The following is a 22,345-nucleotide window of genomic DNA, read 5'->3' as shown; positions in this document are numbered from 1 at the left end:
ACTCAGTCCGCGAACCCAGTCCGCGAACCGGCGAAGTTCTCATACCCTAGAATTTCTGCTGGAGTTTGTAAACTCTGCCTGGTAACTTAAGTCCGCGAACCTAGTTTGCGAACTTGAGAAGGTTATATATCTGAAGATGATTTCTGAACTTAAACTTAAATAGACTAAGATGATTTGCAAACCGTGGCTATAAAAGTTCATGAAACGATTCAAATGAATCAAATCATCTTTGCTTCAATTGTGTCTTGTGTAGTACATGAGATTTCCTTGCAATTGAACAACTATCTAACTAGTTCATTTGAAATCATTTGAAATAGTTATGGTGAAGAAGAACGTGGTTAATATGGAATGCTCATATGGCTAACCTTTTGGTTAACTATTGTTGAACCAACAAGTGCATACGTTTGGGTATGGTTAACAAACCTAGAAGTGTGCATTGTCAAGTGTGTGTAACAAGCTAAGTTTTCGATCTAACGGTTGAGAAATATTAGCTTGAATCTAAATCAGGTTTTCATCTAACGGTGGATATTGATTGCTTTGTTACCAAGGTAACTTAATTGCAAACCCTGATTCGAAAGACTATATAAGGGGAACTCTAGTATCTGTGCAAAACTAATCCCCACACCTCACGTGTGATACTAGTTTGCATACTAGAGTCGGTTTTCCTTTAACCTTTGGTTTTCTTCTTCTAAAACTAGGTTAACGACTTAAAGACTTCATTGGGATTGTGAAGCCAGACCGATACTACTTTTATTGTAGTTGTGTGATATGATCGCATCTTCTATCGTACGAGTACAATCATATTGATTGGCTTGAAATTTATATCTCCGATAGGCAAGATATAAAAAGTAATCACAAACATATTCGTCTCATTGTTTGTGATTCCGCAACATCTTGTTTCGCTACCATACGATTAATATTGTTGTGAGGTGATTGATAACTCTAGGTTGTTCTTCGGGAATATAAGACCGGATTATCAATTGGTTCCTGTTCACCTTGATTATTATCAAAAGACGGAACAAAAACTTTAGAGTTTTTCTGTGGGAGACATATTGATCCTTTGATAGACTTGTATGTGTGAGACAGATTTGTTTATTGTCAAAGCCTGCGATTTTGGGTCGTATCAACTCTTAGTTGTGGGTGAGATCAGCTAAGGAAATAAAGTGTGTAGTATCCTGCTGGGATCAGAGACGTAGGTAGTACAACTGTACCTTGGATCAGTGGGAGAATAATTGGGGTTCAACTACATTCCAGTCTGAAGTTAGCTTGGAGTAGGCTAGTGTCTGTAGCGGCTTAATATAGTGTGTGTTCAATCTGGACTAGGTCCCGGGGTTTTTATGCATTTGCGGTTTCCTCGTTAACAAAATTTATGGTATCTGTGTTATTTCTATTTCCGCATTATATTTGTTTATATAATTTAAATAATACAGGTTGTGCGTTTGAATCAATCAATTGGAAATATGACCTTTGGTAGTTGATTGATATTGATTGATCCTTGGATATTGGTCTTTGGTACCATCCAAGTTATTCCTTGTATTGATTAGAACTCGCAGTTCTTGCTTGAGTAAATCAAATCAAGAAGAGAGATATAAACTCGTTGATATACTTTTAATTGATTGAGCCTTGTTGATTCTCTTAAAAGTATATTCGAGTTTGTCCATACATATTGCTAAGTGAAATATTGGGTGGTGTTGTTAGACCTCCGCTTTTCAATTGGTATCAGAGCAGGCAAACACGTTTAAGACCTTACAAGTCTGTGTTTGTAGCAATCTGGGTCTGAAGACAGAATCTCTTACGCATACCAAGATGCCTCCTAAAGCTTTCAACTATGTCAGTTGTCTCGGGAATACCTCAAAGGATTAATCCTTAGTTGATTCTTCCGAATCCCGAGGTAGGAAGATTGTCCCATCTTGTGTTGACCACTCTTCCTCCAATGAGACATTGGACACAATGACAAAAGCCGAAATGGAGCTCACCAGAATCGCAAAAAATTATACTGAGTTTGTTGATCTTCAGAATCATGATCAACTCATCGACGAATTTGAAAAGTCTATTGATCGAGAACGTGTACTCTATAACACTATTGAGTCATTCTCTAAGGATATTGAGAAACTCCTTCAAGAAACTAATTTACAGCGTGAAAAAATTAGTGTTCTCGAAAAGATGGTCAAAGAAGGCTCAATTAGAGAGAAACGTTTGATCAAGACGCATTCATCTGATCTTGACAGACTTCGTGTTGAAAAAGAGAAACTAGAAGCATCCCTTTCACTATCCCATGAACAGTGCAAATCCTTGGAAGAGGATAACTCTGTCCTAAGGAGAAATTCTTCTGTTCAAACTGTTCCTGACATACAGTACATGAAGAAATACTCTCCAGGAGAAGATTGTGTCGAGAAAAGTTTTCATGACTTACCATATTCTCACAGGGCTATGAAGTTAAAACAGATGTCGTTTTTTGCTTCTCCTCCACAAACCTGTACTTCCTGTGGAAAAAGGAATCACTATGTTATCCATTGTTTTGCCAGGAGGAAACAAATAGCTAAACTTCACAATTTTCTTCGTTTCACTGTCAATGGAACAAACAGTCAGTCGACTACAACAGTGAACCTTATGTCCACAGGAAACCAGACAACTTATAGAAATGATCTCTTCCCTAGAAATCATTACAGGACGCTTGTTCATTCTAGTGGCATAAATCCTTGTGCTGCTGCTAATGAAAGCATTTCTTGTGCTTATAAGAACAACTCTGGTAAGTCTAAGTCTAGAGTATAGAGACCCATTTTGGAAAATCCTTTAGAACCGATTTCTAGAGGTCCTAGACTCAGTAATCATAAAATTTCTTCATCGGAGCTTTCAAGAAGGGCTGTGAGAAATTTCTCTAAAATTGGAAGCAATCAAGGGAAGACAAGAAATATTGAGGTCAAATATCCAGGTGGAAATAACAATTATACTCTCAACACCTATGGTGAGACAACGTCTCCCTTTGCTATCTAGTATCTAACTTGAGAGACACAAGGATGATGTTTGAGAGACACTCAAGTATTTAGTTGTTTTTCCTCTGCGTGTATTTTACGATGTAAGTTTTTAGTATTTCTTTTGTGACCCTTCTCTTTGGTTGAAAAATTGTATGTGCCAGTTTGCGGTTTTTCCTTGCTGGGTCCTTTCTTTCTTCCTTGACGTTTGGTTTAGTCCACGAACGTCCATATCTCCTCAAGGAAATCTAGGGTTTCTATCTAGGGTGTACTTTTGAACATATATATCTCTTATTTGTGCTCTTTAATCTTCAGAAAGGAATTCTATGAGTACGGTTGCCAAAGAAGAAGTTAACCTTACTATGGAGAAAGATCTCAAAGGAAGTAATTCATCTCAAGAGTTTATCCTGAAAAAGATGCTTGAAAGGAAAGAGTACAACTCTTGGATTGAAGAATCTTCCAAGGATTTAATTCTCGTTCAAAAAGAAGTAAAGTGAGAAATTGCTAACCTTCAACTGCAGTTAAACCATCTCATTGATGGACAAGCAAGAATCCTTGGTACTCAAATATCTTGATCAGGAATCAGAAGAAAGTTATTCTTGACCATGCTAAGGCTCGACATTTTTCTCGCCTCGTTGATCGAAAAACTAACATTCTATCTCATGAACATGGTGTCTCTACGGTCAACAAGATCAAGGATATCAGTGATTCGTATTTCGATGGACCATTCCATAGGTATGAAATCATCAAGGAAAACTGAGTTTTATTTATGTTGCCTAGTATGTCTTCTTTTTGATTTAGTTGGAAGAATAACTAGTGCTTTGAATAGCAATGATTGTGACTACACATATCTATTATTTTTCATCTTCTTGTTCTTTTTTTAGGTTTATTGGTTTAAATTCTAAAAACTATTTGGAAGATGATGTTTTCGCAGTATAAATTTTTATGATTTCTTATATTGCAATTTGTTATGGGATATTGGGGTTTACGACCGTGAACTATGTTTGTCCCATACTTTGTCAAAAGTAAGGTCGTTCGTGATCCGTATTCAGGTATTGATAAAAAAATGAATGGACTTTTGACAAATACAAAAGTTAAGCCTATATTGTCAAATATTTGATGGAAGATAGGTTAAAAGATTTTTTTTTCAAGGATTATGTCTATTAATATCGTTATGCAAATAGTGGTGGAAAATAGAATGAATCCTTGTGTATTCCGCAGTATTGATCATCCCTGATCCATGTTTTATGTATTACTGTGAGGCTCCGCAATGTATCTTATGGTGAGCACTATACAACCAAGTTGATTTTTTAGCTTAGTTGTTGTTCCGTGAGATATGTTATGTCAAGCGTATTTAACTAAATTAATCATCTTGTTTGGTTATTTAGCTATTGCTCGGTAAGTTTTCTTATGTCGAGCAAAACAAATGACAATTAAATTGATTATTTTTGTGATTAGTTTGGTTGTGTATTCCAATTAGATTAATTATGGGTTCACTTGTAATTAATCTAGTTAAGTATTTTCGTGTCTCCATAAGTTCTCTTATGTTGAGCATAATCAATTGAATTGATCACTTTTGTGGTTAATTTGATTGCGTATTCCGATTAAATTAATCATGGGTTTACTTGTCATTAATTTGATTGAGTTTTTGGATATAGGAAATCATTCTCATGGTTTTTTGTGTCCAATAAAAAAAAATCCTTCTTTTCTTTCAAAATTAAGGTCGCTCTTGTTGTTCCTTCGGGAATGACATCAAATGGGGGAGAGTTCTTTTGAACTTGTGCTTAATGGTCATATCTTAAGGGGTGTACGACTGTGGAATTTTAGAGGGGTTGTCTTGTATCTTTAAACTTCTTGATGGATGCATTTAGCTTCGGCTTTATGATTGCATCTAAATTAGTTGGTATGTATATTTTTTCCTTTTGTCATGAAATGTCTTTCTCGGAAATTTCATTATGATCCCGTTCTTGTACCTTTGCCAATTTTATTGACAAAAAAGGGGAGAATGAATATGTAGTTCACACTAAAAATACATATGGTTTTCGGATCATTGTGTAAGGGGGAGTGGTTTCCATGTGAGACGGAGTATTGACTAAGAGGGAGTGATACATATCACCATAGTATTATTGTTGAAGTTATGATACAATTGAACTTTGACGCTGTGTAATAATACTATGACACTGTATAATAATAATCGAGAACTATGTTTTCTCATTGTTATAACTACGGATCTTCAACAACGGTGATGCTAAACTTACAACCTTTGGGATCATTGGAGTACTTGGAAGTGACGAAGATTTCGAGGAATCTTGAAGATTATACATGTGGAATAGGAGCTACTAAAGTTTCTTTATCTTTTTTCGTAATATGTATTGATAGTTTTGTCACTAAAATTGACAAAGAGGGAGATTGTTAGAGCATTGCTCGGTCGAACTCGCACGTGTTGCTATCTCAAGCATGTTTTTCAATGTTAGTGATCAAAACTATAAGTCATGATTTCCAGTCTATTATAGCTAAGTCTCGGACTAGGATAGAAAGTGTAGTTGAGCTCATGTACTTCATGGAGATTCATCATACAAGTAGAAGAACTACTCAAGGAACCGGTGGAACTTCTCGACAAAAAGGTATGTGAAGACTTGATCTTATCTATCACTCAAAAGTCTATCTACTCTATCTACTACTCTTTGAGACAAGAAGTCGTATGCTATATATATAGACTTTGATTATACACATTTGGTATTTCGATCCGAGTATACCTCGCCTATCTATATCTCGAAATATGAGTTGGTAAGATTTTCGCTTTAACCAAGTTTATGTTTACCATGTGAAGAAAGTCATGACATATTTCAATCATCTTGAAAATTGCTTTGACGAGAAATGGTGTAACAACTATATAACGTCCTCTAAGAATGTTTCAATGATTGAAATGAGAGTTTAGATTACATAAACAATGGTGGACATAAGCATTGTTGTGGAAACACATTTATGTATCAATTTTATTTCTTGAACCAAAGTTTGCGAACTTTGTTGATCAAGAGAACCGGAAGAATGGCGTGAGCCAAGTCCACGAACTCATTCCGCGAACTGTCGAAGTTCTCAAACCCGAGAATTTCTGTTGGAGTTGACAAACTAATTGCGTGAAACTAAGTCCGTGAACTCAGTCCGCGATTCCAGTCCGCGAACCGGCGAAGTTCTCATACCCGAGAATTTCTGATGGAGTTTGTAAACTCTGCCCGGTAACTTAAGTCCGCGAACCTAGTCTGCGAACTTGAGAAGGTTATATATCTGAAGATGATTTCTGAACTTAAACTTAAAAAGACTAAGGAATGCAGTTTGCAAACCGTGGCTATAAAAGTTCATGAACTGATTCAAGTGAATCAAATCATCTTTGCTTCAATTGTGTCTTGTGTAGTACATGAGATTTCCTTGCAATTGAACAACTCTCTAACTAGTTCATTTGAAGTCATTTGAAATAGTTATGGTGAAGAAGAGCGTGGTTAATATGGAATGCTCATATGGCTAACCTTTTGGTTAACTATTGTTGAACCAACAAGTGCATACGTTTGGGTAGGGTTAACAAATCTAGAAGCGTGCCTTGTCAAGTGTGTGTAACAAGCTAAGTTTTCGATCTAACGGTTGAGAAATATTATCTTGAATCTAAATCAAGTTTTCATCTAACGGTGGACATTGATTGCTTTGTTACCAAGGTAACTTAATTGCAAACCATGATTTGAAAGACTATATAAGGGGAACTCTAATATCTGTGCAAAACTAATCCCCACATCGCACGTATGATACTAGTTTTCATACTAGAGTCGGTTCTCCTTTAACCTTTGGTTTTCTTCTTCTAAAACCAGGTTAACGACTTAAAGACTTCATTGGGATTGTGAAGCCAGACCGATACTACTTTTATCGTAGTTGTGTGATATGATCGCATCTTCTATCGTACGAGTACAATCAGATTGATTGGCTTGAGATTGATATCTCCGATAGGCAAGATATAAAAAGTAATCACAAACATCTTCGTCTCATTATTTGTGATTCTGCAACATATTGTTTCACTACCATACGATTAAGATTGTTGTGAGGTGATTGATAACTCTAGGTTGTTCTTCGGGAATATAAGACCATATTATCAATTGGTTCCTGTTCACTTTGGTTATTATCAAAAGACGGAACAAAACCTTTTAGGGTTTATCTGTGGGAGACAGATTGATCCTTTGATAGACTCGTATGTGTGAGACAGATTATTTTATTGTCAAAGCCTGCGATTTTGAGTTGTAGCAACTCTTAGTTGTGGGTGAGATCAACTAAGGGAATCAAGTGTGCAGTATCCTGCTGGGATCAGAGGCATAGGGAGTACAACTGTACCTTGGATCAGAGACTGATTGGGGTTCAACTACAGTCCGGTCCGAAGTTAGCTTGGAGTAGGCTAGTGTCTATAGCGGCTTAATACAGTGTGTGTTCAATCTGAACTAGGTCCCGGGGTTTTTCTGCATTTGCAGTTTCCTCGTTAACAAAATTTCTGGTGTCTGTGTTATTTCAATTTCCGCATTATATTGTTTTATCTTTATAATTGAAATAATACAGGTTGAGCGTTAGATCATCAATTAGAGTAATCCAACCTTTGGTTGTTGATTGTCATTGATTGATCCTTGGATATTGGTCTTTGGTACCATCCAAGTTATTCCTTATATTTGATTACAACTCGCAGTTCTTGCTTGAGTAAATCAAATCAAGAAGAGAGATATAAACTCGTTGATATACTTTTAGTTGATTAAGTCTTTTTGATTCTCTTAAAAGTATATTCGAGTTTGTCCATACAGATTGCTAAGCGAAATATTGGGTGGTGTTGTTAGACCCCCGATTTTTCAACTTTACTTCCACATTATAGTTGTTTATTTATAATAAAGTAAATACACTTATACGTTAATCTAAGACACTTGATAGTAATCATATAGTCAATCGGTTTTTATACCGTAACTGTTGTCAAGTGTATACCTTGTTTTTTATTGTCTCGGCTATTATCCATAGACGATCACACTTGGTATCAGACTTATAGGTTGAAACGAAACGATTGTGGTGTATTTGGGTACCCTCGTCATTTCAATGATACTCTTTAAGATAACTTGAGAGAGCGAGAGAGACAGGTGGGTGGAACTTCAAACTGCTGCTTAATTATTGATGTCGTTGCTAATACACTCTCGAAGCGAATAAAAAGATAATTTATTCATCTTGTTCCACTGCTTGTCAGACATATCCCTTGGACGAACTTCTAGAGCTTCTTCTAGGTCAAGATGAACATGAGAATCCATTACGTATATTCCCCATAAACCAAAATTATTGTTTCTCGTAAACCTTTATACCTTGAGTTGTGCCCTATGTGAATGAAGTATTTCTTATTTTGTTTCTTTATCTTTACTTGTGGAATCCGATGGTTTTATTGGATCCTCTGGATCTTACAGATCAACCATTCTTCACAAATATAGATAACAAATAGAACTTTTGAGGTTTAGCATTTCCTCAAGAAATCTTCAGAAAAATACCTTCACTTTCACTGCAATATGGATACTAGTATCCAAGAACGTCTCCTTGTTCTGATACCAATTGTTGCACCAAAACCTGCGGAAGTGTTGAGTCTGCACAGCTACAATGGTATTCCAATATTGCCAAGAACACAATCACACACACATACACAAAATAAGAACAAGTATTTAACGAAATTGAATCCTCTGGAAGGAACAAACAATTTTTATATGCAAATCCTTTATAAGAGACTTCTGGTGTGTTTCTACTAAGATCTATTTATGGCTATATATACATATCAACGGGACTAAACACTTTCCTTAACAAGGATTACTTTTCCTACAAGTATAGGGTTTCTTAAATTAAATTTAAGAAACAAATCTCTTAAGTTGCAGTACTTCGGACTATGGCTGAACATGGTTTCGGTTTTCCGCTGGAACCGGACCGAACCAGACCGATTAGGAGGAAACCAAACCGAGCCATTTACTAATAGATTAGTTATGGTATAGAAAGTGGAAAATCGATAATATTGGTTTTGGTTTGGTTTGACCTCTAAATTGAACCGAAAACCATTGAAAAACCGGTTATATTCAACCGTTAAATTAAAACCTAAGATTTAATCTACACCCTTCATAATAACCTAAGTAGTAACATAAATACATCGACCTAATTCTCACTTCACTTCTCTTCGCCTCCTTCTTCAGTTCACAAAACAGAAACCAAAGGCGATCGAACTCAGTTTTCAAGATGTATTAAAAAATCAAATCATGACTCATGAATCATGATCTATAGTAGAATCTATTATTCTCCTCCTTCTTATTCTCATAGAATCTAATCATATCTCAGTTATAACCGGTCAGTGTTAGCTAGGGTAAACTAGAAGGTATCATTTTCAGACGAAATAAACAAGTGAATATCTAATTGCTTTTAAAAGGTATCATTTTATCATATTTATATACTACTTGGGTTACTTGATTTATACGATTTATGTTTAACCTAGGGTTTACTAAAATGATTTTGCATGTTTTGTTTTTTTTGCAGGATTCAGTTGATTTCTTTGATTCAGGACTCTGATTTTTTGATTCAACAACATCCATTCCAAAATTCGTTGAATCCTACAAACTGCAGCTTTGATATTTGGTTTGGAAAAAAATCAGAATTGGAGGTATCTCTCTTTTCAACTTTTCTTTTTTCGCTCTGCCCTCTCTCCTCCCTTCCCCTGATTTTCTATTCCAAAATGTCCTGCGAGTAATTCTCTTCTGTGATTCTTCCCAAGCTTGGAAGGGAGTAGAACGACGGGGGATGTTTCTGATACAAGCTAATTCAATAAGTCGATTGATTGATTGTGAAACTGATTGAAATTTTTTATTACTGGTTCCGCATCTCTCTTTCAATAATTTTCATCATTTTTATCCTCATAACCATGTCTGCATACTTTTCTACAATTATCTTTGCAATCTCATTATCTCATTCATTCCATTTCCATAACTTTGTTTTTCTTAAATTTGTTATTTTTCTTAGCATATTTTTATCTTTCTTCCTCGATCTTTGATGCTTAGTCCAATGAATTAATCATGTTAATATAAACGGTCGTGCAAGATCTTAAACCAACAGGAATAATTTCTAAGTTCTTGTTTCTCATCTCTAATCTCTCATCATCCAGTCTTTTCAGATTTATTCAATTAAATTCTTATTCAGGCCCGCCTTACATAATTTCTATTTCTATCTTTATGATCTTCCTTTCTCCGGCTCATAATTCTCATATTCCTCTCCTTTTATGTGTCATGTGATCTACTCTATTGATTTCTTAATCAACTATTGGTAATTTCTTCTCTAATTTTTCTTTAGCATGTATCTAAATCAAAATAGGTCTTGAGGAAATTAAGAAAAAAACAACAACATGATTTTTAGGATTTAATTTCTTTTTTACAAGACCCCTTCTTTCCTAAGTTTAACAAAATACTTGTTATTTAAATCTACCTGTTCTACTTTCTAAAATCTTGCTAATTCTTGTCAACTTTCCTGCTTAGGAGGATATTGATCTTCTTTCCCTATAACATTTTTCATAATCTAAGCCTGGTAGAAACTCATTTTTGAGAATCACAATAGAAACAAGTTCGTGCCTTGTCATCTTAGTGATTTCGACTAATAATCTTCACCTGATTAGGATGCATAATTTTCTTTTCTCTTCATCCTTCACATAGGTAATAATGTACCCGATGCATTTGTCCTTCTCGGCATCCTTTGACTCCTGTAGAAGAAACCAAAACGTTGTCTGAAACCTGTTGATGATTACACTCCTTATTTTCCCTTTTTGCTAATTTTCTTGACGAGAGCGAGTTAAAGTACGCAAACAATAGAAATCTTTTCCGTTCTACCTCTTTTTTGCACCCTAGCACATTTATAGTATGTTCATTTCCAATTTTTGTGCGTCCTAAGTTTCTTAAGATTAGTTCCAATCCTCTTAATCTCTCCTCGTTTAACTGTCCAGAAATCTTCTCCAATCTGTTAGTCTGCTACCATGCTTTCTCGTATACTTTTCTCTCCTCAAGTCTCCTATTTATTCAATTATTTTATAACCATTTGAAAATTTTGCTAGGTCTTAACCTATCATGTCTTCAACTCCTTTTCAAAATAGTTTTATTCCCCCAAATTGTCGTAGTGTCTCATCTAATTCAGTGATTGCTTCCTCACACAAAGAAAACTCGTATCTTAAATTATTTTTTTCCTTTTTTTTATAGTTGTGCTTCTCAGTCACCTATCATATGCGTGGCTGAAATTTATTGGACACCTTGTTTGTCTCCTATTTAGGTACCTCGCTCACGGGTGAGCATCTTAGTATTCTAAATTGCATCTCATAACATTTTGAAGCTTTCCTTTTTTTTTTATAGTTGTGCTTCTCAGTCACCTATCATATGCGTGGCTGAAATTTATTGGACACCTTGTTTGTCTCCTATTTAGGTACCTCGCTCACGGGTGAGCATCTTAGTATTCTAAATTGCATCTCATAACATTTTGAAGTTGCATCTTGCATATCAGACCGATCTGATCTAACTTTCGAACCGTCTCGATCCGGCTGAGTCGACTATCAATCCGGATTCTGGTTTGCTCCAACATTCAGCGTTCTCGGGTTTATTTAGAACGGATTCTTCTCCCTTTTTAGGATGATTATTATCCTTCTCATTTCACGAAATTACTTACGAAATTACAAATGAATTATTTGGATCCCAATCTTCTGCAATTCTTCCCCTTCTCTTCTAACCCTGGCTTCTAGTTATCTATAATTTTGCATCATCCTCATCATCTTATAACTATAAAGTCACTCAGTCAACATTTCAAATCAATCAATTCGGGTCAAATCTTACAGAGCAAGGAAAGGAATCAGAATCATAACCCCCATCTCGTTCTCAATATCTCCTTCTCCGAAGCGACGGGAAGAATTACAGGTTTTTTTCTTCAATCTTTCAACCTAATTGCAATTTACTAAATTTATAAACTCATGTTTTAGAATCAAGATTCCCGTTAGCTTATTCATGATTTAGAATCATCAAACTTAAACAAATTAGATATATTTTCTAGGATTTCTCTCTTCTTAAGTTCTTAATTTCCTAGGTGTATGATACACTATTAGCTATTGTCAATCTAGAAGTAAAACAATTGCTTTTTTAGGGGATCATTATTTGAAAAAGATTTAGGACCCTTACTCTACAACTTTAGTTGTTTAGATAAATATCCTGAAAAGTATTCCTAGTCGCATACCTTTATGAACATCTTTATTAGATTTTGATATTTTGTTCCCTTTAATTGTTTTGATTCTTCTAATTTAATTAAGCTCATTGTGCGCTCAGATGTTAATTCTTAGAATTTTTATTAGATTTCTCTTTTATTGGTTCTAATTGAATTTTTCTTAACACTTAAATTTTTTTTAGGCTGAGCTGTTAATTCCTAGAATTTTTTCCTTAGAAGCATTTTAGTGTTTTTAAGCATAGGTCTTTTGGTAAGACTCACTAAGATTCACAAACCATAATACTTGCTTGTTTACTACTTGTATGTTTACTGCTTTTAACCTTTGCATATTAAAGTGTTTCACTGAGCTAGTTTTCTCAAACAATGAAAATCATAGCTTGGAATGTGCAGGGTTGTGGCAACCCTTTCACTCAGAATCACCTAAATCAACTAATCTCTGTAGAAAAACCTGAGATTTTATTTCTTTCTGAAACAAAATTTCAAAAACATTTAGTTAAATCTCTACTTAAAGATTACCCCAACACTCATATAGTTGACCCAATTGGATTAGCAGGAGGCTTAGCTTTAGCTTGGGTTGATGGCTTTTCCTTTGAAATTGTCCAATGGAACATTAACATGATTAATGTGCTAGTTCAAACCAATTCTGAGTCCAAAAAATGGCTTCTAACTTGCTTCTATGGTAGTCCTTACCTATCTAACATAAACATTTCTTGGGATTTCCTAACTGAAATCTCTGAGCAAATAGATAAACAATCTTTTCCTTGGATTCTCTTAGGAGATTTGAATATGATATTCAGCCAGGAAGAAAAATTAGGGGGGCTACCTATTAAAAAATCTGACTGTGAACATTACCATAACATTCTAAGTAACGAAGGGATATTAGATATAGGTTTTAAAGGTTATGAATTCCCTTGGAACAATCATAGGGAAGGTTTAGCTAATATCCAGGAAAGATTAGACAGAGTTGTTGTAAATGCTGAATGGAATATTCAATTTCCCAAAACTGAGCTCTCTCACTTAGTGGCTGCAGGTTCAGATTACAGTCCCATAGCATTAAGCTTAGATACAAGCTATATCAAACTAGAATATACCTTTAAATTCTATGATACTTGGAAAAAATAAATCTCTTGTGTCCAAACTATTAAAGATACCTGGTTCCATGGCATTAGGGATAACCCAACAAATTCCTTGATCCTCAACCTCCAATCTCTCCAAATTAACTTAGCTCACTGGAAAAAAAAACATCGTTGGTTTACCTTCTAAACAAATAAAGAAAATCATGTCACAAATAATAAACCTGAATAACTCTAGCTATGTTTACAAGAAAGAGTAAAAGATTAAAGAAAAATTATCTCAATTAGAACATCTCTATGATACCCAAGAAGCAATAGCAAAACAACAGTCTAGAAACAATTTGGTAAAACTAGGGGGAAAAAATACAAAAAAATTTCATACAAAAACCTTAAAGAAAAGGAAATGGAACAATATAGAATGTCTAAAAATGTCCAATAATGATATTACCTTCAAGAGAACTGAAATGCAAGAAACACTCACAATTTTTTTCTAAACCTCTTCTCTGACCCTCCTCTTTCTGTCTCTTCCAACCCTGACCTTTTTAATACTATACAACCTAGTATATCTTTAGAAGAAAATGTTATCCTAAATTCTATACCCACTGCTGAGGAAATTTGGTTAGTTATGAAAAACTAAAACCTAACAAATCTCCAGAGCCAGATGGCTTCCCAGCTAGTTTCTTCAAACTCAACTGGGAAACGGTAGGTGAACAAGTGGTAGCTACCATACAACTATTTTTTAAAACAGGATAACTACACCCAAAACTCAACAAAACTTTCCTCTTTCTTATTCCTAAATGCAGGCATCCTAAAGTTCCTAGTAACTTGAGACCAATTGGACTGTGTGATACCATTTACAAGATTATAGAAAAAATCCTAGCCAACAGAATGAAACCATTCTTAAGCTCTTTTATCTCCCCTTTACATGCAGCTTTCCTCTCCAAAAGGCAAATCTCTGATAATGTAATTATAGCTCAGGAAATTATCCATTCTTTTAAGAAAAAGAAAGTAAAACATGCTGGAATAGGAATAAAAATCGACATGTCTAAAACTTTTGATAGAGTCAACTGGGAATTACTTATTACTGCATTGAAAGCTTTTGATTTTGACAAAAACTTTTGTAACCTCATCCATCAATGCATCTCTACTTCTTCTATAGCTGTTTTGCTTAATGGTAGTCCAGGGAGCTATTTCAAACCAACTAGAGGTCTTGGGAAAGGGGACCTCTATCCCCTTATCTTTTCATTATCAGCATGAAAATTTTCTCCAGAATGCTTCTTTCCTGTGAAGAAGAGCAGCTTATTCATGGCATTAAGATGACTCCAAAAAATGGTCCGATCACCCACTTATTCTTTGCTGATGATTGTTTACTTTTCATTAGGGCAGACCTTAGAGAATGTCATAATTTACTCCAACTTATAGAAATTTTTTGCAAATCATCAGGACAACTGATTAATTTTGATAAACCTGGAGTTTTTTTTAGTAAAAAAGTCCAACCTAAACATCAGAGAATGATCTGTAAACTTCTTAAAATAAAAAAAAAATTGATCTAGGATTCATATTTAGGAACTCCACATTTTATAGATAAAGCAAAAATAAAACTCTTTGAAGGTATAATAGAAAAGATGGAACAAAAAGTGCAAGGTTGGATAGATAAGGTTCTAGCTCAAGCTAGTAAAATGGTCCTTAATAAAGCAACCCTGACAGGTATGGCTAGTTACCAGATGAGTTGTTTTATTCTCCAAAAAAAAAATCACTCAGAAAATAGATGTTTTACAAAGAGACATCTGATGGGGGAAAGAAACCAACTATAAAGGCTACTACCCTAAATCTTACTCTTGTTTATGTAAACCTATTAGCAAAGATGGTCTAGGATTTAGAAATGCTCATAAGTTTAATTTAGCCTTAATAGCCAAGCTTGCTTGGAGACTCTTAACTGAACCTAATGCTCTTTGTGTGACTCAGCTAAAACCCAAATATTTCAGGAGATCCTCTGCTTCTAAAGCTAAAATATCTTCAACTAGTTCTTGGATTTGGAAATGCATTAGTAAAAGAATCAAGTTAGTAGAACAAAATAACATGTGATGGCATTAGCATTAATATTTGGGAAGATAATTGGATCCCTAAACTAGAGGAAAATCTTAGTACATACAAAACTGTGAACAACACCAATTGAACACTTGTAAGAGATCTTATAGATCTTATTACCAATAAGTGGAATTCTAATTTAATTTTTGAAATGTTTTAAGAACAGATTGCTAAATAGATCAGTAACATAAGAATAGCATCAGCTAAACCAGATACTCTTAGATGGCTCCTAACTAACTCAGGAAAATTTACAGTCAAATCCATGTACAACAAGCTTAATGAAAGGACTGAATAACTATAACCTATGACAGTCTGACAACTTCTGGAAGAGATTATGGAAAATAGATGCGTCTCAAAGAATAAAGATCTTTACATGGAAGTGTTTACAAAATGTTGTGTCTACAAACCTAAAATTATCCAGATTTATGGAGGATATAACACCTAACTGCACCTTTGGATGTATGGAACATGAATCCATGTAGGACCTTTTTTTTCATTGTCCTTATACCAAGTCTGTATGGGCAACAGAGCCATTCCCCGTAGAACTGAATTTCGATACAACTACCACATTTTTAGAGGTCCGTAAAGACTGGATAAGAAAAGAAAACACTATCATCCCCATAGAAATAATCATGACAAATTTTTGGTTTATATGAAAGGAAAGATGCAATAGATCCTTTGAAAAACAACAACAAACATATAGTCAATTATCTCTAGAAATACAAAGACATTTAGAGTATTGGTACAAGGAAAAATTCTCGACTAAACATGTCAAAACTAGAACAGTAGAAAAACCGAGTTGGAAAGCTCCTAAATCTTCACAAAAGAAGCTCAATTTAGATGCATCCTGGACCTCTATGTATGTACCAGCAGGTTTTTCATTAATCTTTAGAAATGATGCAGGGAACTTCGAGCAAGGCAGAGCAGGACCCATCACAGCTTCATCACCATAAGAAGCAAAATCTTTAGGGATTTTGCAGGAAACAACATGCGGCGGAGGAAGGCTTGTCAAATTTTAGTGTAGAAGGGGATTGCAAGAACCTTTTTGACTACCTTAATGGAGAAGAGTCTCAAATCAATTGGCAGAACCAGACAATAATGGATGAAGTAAAGAGAGTTTTTAACCTTTGCCAAAAAAATTTAGGTTTTTTTTTATATTCCTAGATTAGCAAATGATGTAGCTGATATCCTTGCCAAGGAGGCTAAATCTTTATCAACTTCTATTAATTGGAAGAATGAACCTCCATCCTGTATTGTGCATGCTTTAGAAGTAGATAAATATAATGCTTGGGTTGGAGTTCATAGACTAACATTAGATGGCTCTACTATTATTGATGTAAGGGTTGCTAACTCCCTAAGTTAGTCTGTTTTAATCTATTCCAACTTCCAGAAAAAAAAAAAAAAACTATGGAGGAATCGGGATCAACATCAGTAAGATATTTTTCCTCGAGAATTCAAAAATTTGGGTTATAAAATTTGGGTGTTTTCTTAAACTTTGATTTTATTGATGTAGCTTGTAGTGATGTATATGTGGTACAAGTAATTGGATGATCTTTGTAGTGATTGTAAACAAAAGAGAAAAAAGACAATTGAGAAATACAATGAAGTATTATGCCTCTTATGTTCATTTCTCAATAAAATTCTATGTCTTCATTTTTATCTGTTATTTTGTGTGCTTTGTTGTCTCTGTATTTAGAAAATATTTGATATATGAAATTGAGAAGGGGAATTCTTTGAATTGGTGAATGTGACTGAAAATGTATGACAGAACTGTTTACGGGTGTCGGAATTATGAAATTCTTGGCGAAACAGTTTCCGCCAAGTATGAGAACTTTGGTTGGTTCTTTATTCTTTCTTAGTTTAGCTTGTGAAAGTATTTTTTCCTCATGAGTCTGATTCACAAAATAAGTCATTCTGCATCATGTGATAAGGATGGAAGTAATCCTGGATGGTTAGGTGGTACTGACCTGAATAAGAATAAGTTATACTACTACTAGTCTACTACGTACTTTATTGTTGCGGGAATTTGTGTATTAAATTTGTTGTATTACATTTTTTTTTCTAGTCGTTATATTGATACAAGTAAGAAGGATGAAGAAGCAGAGAGACATAGAATTGAATTCCTAGGAAGTTTCATTAACTTGTGTTCTTTGGTTTTGGTTAAAACTACAAAAAGTTTGTTCCTCTCTTATTTTTTGATATGATGAGTTATTGATTGTTAGTCTACAAGTTTTGTATAGTGCTTACATGATATGCTTTTTGCAGAGTTAATACGAGTACTTAAAACTATTAACTCATGCTTTTTAAATGCACCTTTGATATGTTTTTTTTAAATGTTATCTGATTTGAATTTATGCCTTGTTTATATTCAGGCTTCCGTTAACTCAAATGCAATGTTTCCGTTTGCACCAGCTGCCAATGTTTCTGAAGCTGGAACGGCCACTGCACCAACTCCTAAGAAGCGTAAACAAACTTCATGGGTATGGGAACACCTTGAAAAATACCTCAACCTTCAATATTGACAACGTGTAAGATGTGTAAACTGAGACTTAAAGATGGCATGAAGAAGAATGTGACTAGATCCTTGATTAACCATTTGAAGAAATGTAAACTTGAGAGGAGATTCAAGATACCATCTCGTGTCACTATACGACCAGATGTTATAGAATTGTTTGCATATGGGAAGGAGAGATTGAAAAACAAATCTGGAGGTGCAAATGCAGAAATTGAGTCTGGAGTTTAATTTGGATTTTGAATTTGTAATATTTATGTTTTGTATTTTGTCTTAATCACATATATAATATGTGAACTTAGAATGTTTATGAATTTGGAATGTGTATGGAATGTGAATGTCTGCAGACTGTCGGTGGATTAAAAATTTTGAACCGTCGGTTTATTTTTTAAACTTTTGAACTGTCAGTTTCAGGAAACTGGCATAATTTCCGGTTAACAACCACGGGGCCAAACCAAAACCGGCAAGAACCATTAAGAAACTGAACTGATAGATAATAGTTCGGTGGTGGTAAGACACTTGGAAACCGATAGTAACGGTTTCGGTTTTGATTTGGCTGGAAACCGAACAAAAACCAACTGAAATAGATTTAATGAAATCCTCGACCAACCTACCAACACTAACGACATTAACGGTGTCGGTCAACGATACTAATATTACCCTACCCACAAACGGAGACATCAAGAAGAGGTACAAACAAACGTCAGTGATACCATTTATACAACACGTGTAAGTCCGAAGAAAAAAGAGAGTCAATTGTTTGTCACTATTATTTATGTTATATACTGGTAGACTAATGGACTACGAACTAACTAATACTTAATTTAGTTTATAGTAACGGACCACTAACTCTTAGTGTTACTGCCTATTGAAGTGAATAGATAGATAGAAAGTGGAAAGGGAGAGTCTTATTATTTCTTCTTTAGTTTTGTTGCACAATTACATTTTTTTCTTTTTTATAAGCAAAGGTCTTCAGCAAGGCTAATAGTCTCCCTCAACTGCTGGAGCTAGCCAAGCAGGAGGCATAGACTAGTACGTAGAAGTTTTCTTATGTTTAGCACATTGAGCTAAATCATGATCAACGGTATTACAGATTCTAGGTTGAAAACTAAAGATAAAAGCTATAAAATTAGAGGCAAATAACTGAATGTCTTTAAATATGACATCTGTCCTAGAATCACTATCAAAAGAACCCAAAGAAAATTGTTCCACCAGCTTCTTAGAATCACTTTCAATGATGATATGAGTCATCTTCTGTTCCACTGCTTTCTTGAGAACTCCCCAGATGGCTCTGGCTTCAGCTTCTTCTGCAGACGAAACTTCAAAAACCATGGCAGCACAGAAAGAGGCTTTGCTAGTAGAATTTCTCATCACATATCCTGCACCATTATCTCCAGAGATGTTATCAAAAGATCAATCAGTGTTACATTTGATCTAACCAACCAAAGGGGGCATCCATTTGTGATTTAAAGCTATGGGATTTGAAAGGGTAGCAACAGAAGTATTTTTCCTAGTAAGGAGCATTTCCCTAGATCTTTCTATGACAGACTTATGATTTTCAGACACATTCTGAAAGACCAAGTTATTTCTACTGGTCCAGAGGGACCACAGGATAGCAACAAAGAGTTGTTGACCATCATCAGGAAATCTAGAGTTTTGCTCCAGAAGCCAAAGCCACTGCTGAAAAGTTTTTTGAGTAAAGAAAGAAGTGTTTATGCAAAAACTTGACAAGAACCAAACCTTAGAAGCAAAAAGACACAGAACCAAAGTATGCATAATGTTCTCATGAGGATCCTTGCATCTGGCACATTCAACAGAATGCATGGGTATTCTGGTATGAAGGACAGTTCTAGCTGGAAGAGCATTTTTAGCAGCTTTCCAAAGGAAGAGTTGAATTCTGTGAGGAACTCTAATCTTCCAGATATGTAACCAAAGAGTCTTACATGGAGAGGGATTAATGCCTCTGAGGCCCAAGTAAGCGGATTTTGAAGATAATTTACCATTCTTCGATAGGTATCAAGGCCTCCTGTCAGGAGTGCAATGCTGGCTTAAGGGAATAGTGACGATCTTCTTAACATAAGCATCATCAAAGTGGGAAGAGAGTCTAGAAACATTCCATGTTCTAGTATGGTTATCAATGAAGTAATCAACTTTTATGCTAGGGTCCTGAGGGGTGAGAGGGTTGGGAGTAGCAGAACCCAAATCTGGAATCTATTTATCACACCAAGGGTCGATAAACTTTCCATCCCCAACAATCCGGGAAACAAAGGGTTTAATCAACTCCTTTATAGCATGAAGGCATTTCCAGGTCCAAGAGAATTTATCAGGACATTGAAATATTTATAGCCAGGGAAAAAGAGAGTTGGTAGAAGGTTCTCAAATTCTTAAAGGTTAAGTTATACTAGCTGGATCCTTATCTAGTCTAGTGAATGGAGGTGTGGAATCAACCAGAGTTCTCCTGATTCTTCTTAAGGCGAAAAAATGGTGGGCCACCCCCACAAGGCACGTTCACACAACACTCCCCCTTGAACCACCAGTTTTAAATGTTTTCCTGACAAGCTTTGCTGGTAAAACCTGATAGGACAAAACCCGAGAAAAATTTGTTATCTCGTCAAAACCTTGCCAGAAAAATCCAATTGGGACAAAAACTGGTCGAAGGAAAAAGAGTACAACATCGGTAGCTTTAAAGTGATGATGGTAGTCACACATTCTCTCTCGTCGCCGAAACTGTGTCAGGAAAACCATTTAGGAAAAACCTGAACTTGGAGTGAGATTGGTCAGCGCCATGATTTCCGTCAAAATTACATCAGGAAACACCACTTGGGAGAAAACCCGAGTTCCAGGAAATACTTCCTCCGATAAATTGTCTTAGGAAAACCACCTGGTCCAAAACCTACACGTCTGCGTCAGGAAAACCACTTGGGACAAAACCTGAAAGCCTAAAATTCAGAATAATGTCGATGTCGATGTAAATGTTGCCTCATTAAAAACCTCGTTTGGAAAAACCCGAGGGACAAAAACCAGACCAGAGGAAAAGAGTACAACAGACGCCGTCTGATAACAGTGTTGGACACGCATATGCTACCTCGTTAAAACCTTGACAAGGAAAACCCAATGGGACAAAACCTTGGCGAAGGAAAAAAAAGTATAGCGCGTTTAATTCCAACCGATGATTCTACGAGTTTACTCCCCCTGAAGCACGACTTCTTAAAACGATTGGTGGTGCAAATATTATATAGCCTTCAAAAAACTGCTTTACCATTTGCAGTTTATGGAGGATTGACTGCAGGTCTTGCGCCGAGTGCACCACTAGAAATGTACACCTCTCCTTTAAATCCTCCATCATTGCACACCAAATTCAGTTTTCCGCTTTAACTTCAGGCATAAAAATGAAAGGCCTTTTGTAAACTCGTAAATACCGTAGAATCAATTTCAGCCTCTAAAAGTGTAACCTGCAAAGCAAAAGTTAGAAAAACAGGATAATGCATGCATTAAATCCGTAAATGGTACTTCTGGACCATAAAGTATTATTTCTTCGTACGTAACAGATGGATCACTTTTCCACTCTGGGATCCAAACTAATTGTGCTAATTTAGAAGCACGATAAGTATTACGAGTATATCAAAACTAGATACTCTTGTATATGCAGACAAGTTTTATTATGCTAGCATGTCCTCGAACTTCAGGTCGAGCAAATATTTCAACTTCAGTGAGATCTCCAAATTTAGTTCAAGTGTGGATTTTAGCGCTGTGAAGGGGTTTTCAAGAAGCCGAAGATGATATCATCAATTCATCCGGATATTAAACCTATACCAAATAACATAAAATTCACGCAAGGATTGTCACGAATTTCTCTTATGTGATGATAATGACTTATTTCAAGCCTGACATAGTTCACAAAGTCAGGTGGCTTCCTGAGTCAGAAACTCGAATCCTTCAGGGATTCATTACAGTCACCAACAAGATGCAATATGAGTCCTTCAAGGACTACCGCGCTATAAAGTGCATCCATATTTGGAGAATACCTTTAGTTTTACAGAACCAATCCTGGGGTTCAGCAGGAAAACCCTTAAATCACAACTTGAGCGATTGTATTACTCTCTCTGCGCTTCATCTCAAATACCAACCTGTAATATTCAGGCCTCATGATTTACAGTGTGAGTCGGATCCGATCTTTTGCGCATTTTGGAGAGATTCCATTCTCAACCTTAATTTTAGGGGAATATTTTATATGCCTACCAATCACAATGTTGATCTTCCTCTGCAGAGGGGTACATAACCACCATTGTAATAAATAATCGACAATCATATAGATCACACACAATTCTCTACTGCATGCATATTTAATTTTACAGACTGGTAACAGTGCCACTTCAGGGGCATTATGATTTCCTTATCTTTAATAAGGAGTTTCAAACTTAGAGAAT

The 22,345-nt window shown here is 35.4% G+C and overlaps 1 long non-coding RNA gene across 2 annotated transcripts; it reads left to right on the top strand.

The window, feature by feature from the left end:
- The first annotated feature begins 9,202 nt into the window (after window positions 1-9,202).
- LOC113330339 lies at window positions 9,203-18,161 on the top strand. Of its 2 annotated transcripts, none has more exons than XR_003350176.1 (3): window positions 9,203-9,432; window positions 9,540-9,663; window positions 17,779-18,161. It is a non-coding gene; the product is annotated as an uncharacterized LOC113330339 (long non-coding RNA). The 2 variants fall into 2 exon arrangements; XR_003350175.1 differs by lacking the exon at window positions 17,779-18,161 and adding an exon at window positions 16,310-16,430.
- The last annotated feature ends 4,184 nt before the right edge of the window (window positions 18,162-22,345 follow it).

The sequence above is a fragment of the Papaver somniferum genome, unplaced genomic scaffold (genome assembly GCF_003573695.1).
Source record: "Papaver somniferum cultivar HN1 unplaced genomic scaffold, ASM357369v1 unplaced-scaffold_118, whole genome shotgun sequence".
Taxonomy (NCBI): Eukaryota; Viridiplantae; Streptophyta; class Magnoliopsida; order Ranunculales; family Papaveraceae; genus Papaver; species Papaver somniferum.
Note: the sequence above shows the minus strand (reverse complement) of the source record. Positions and strands in the feature narration are given on the sequence as shown.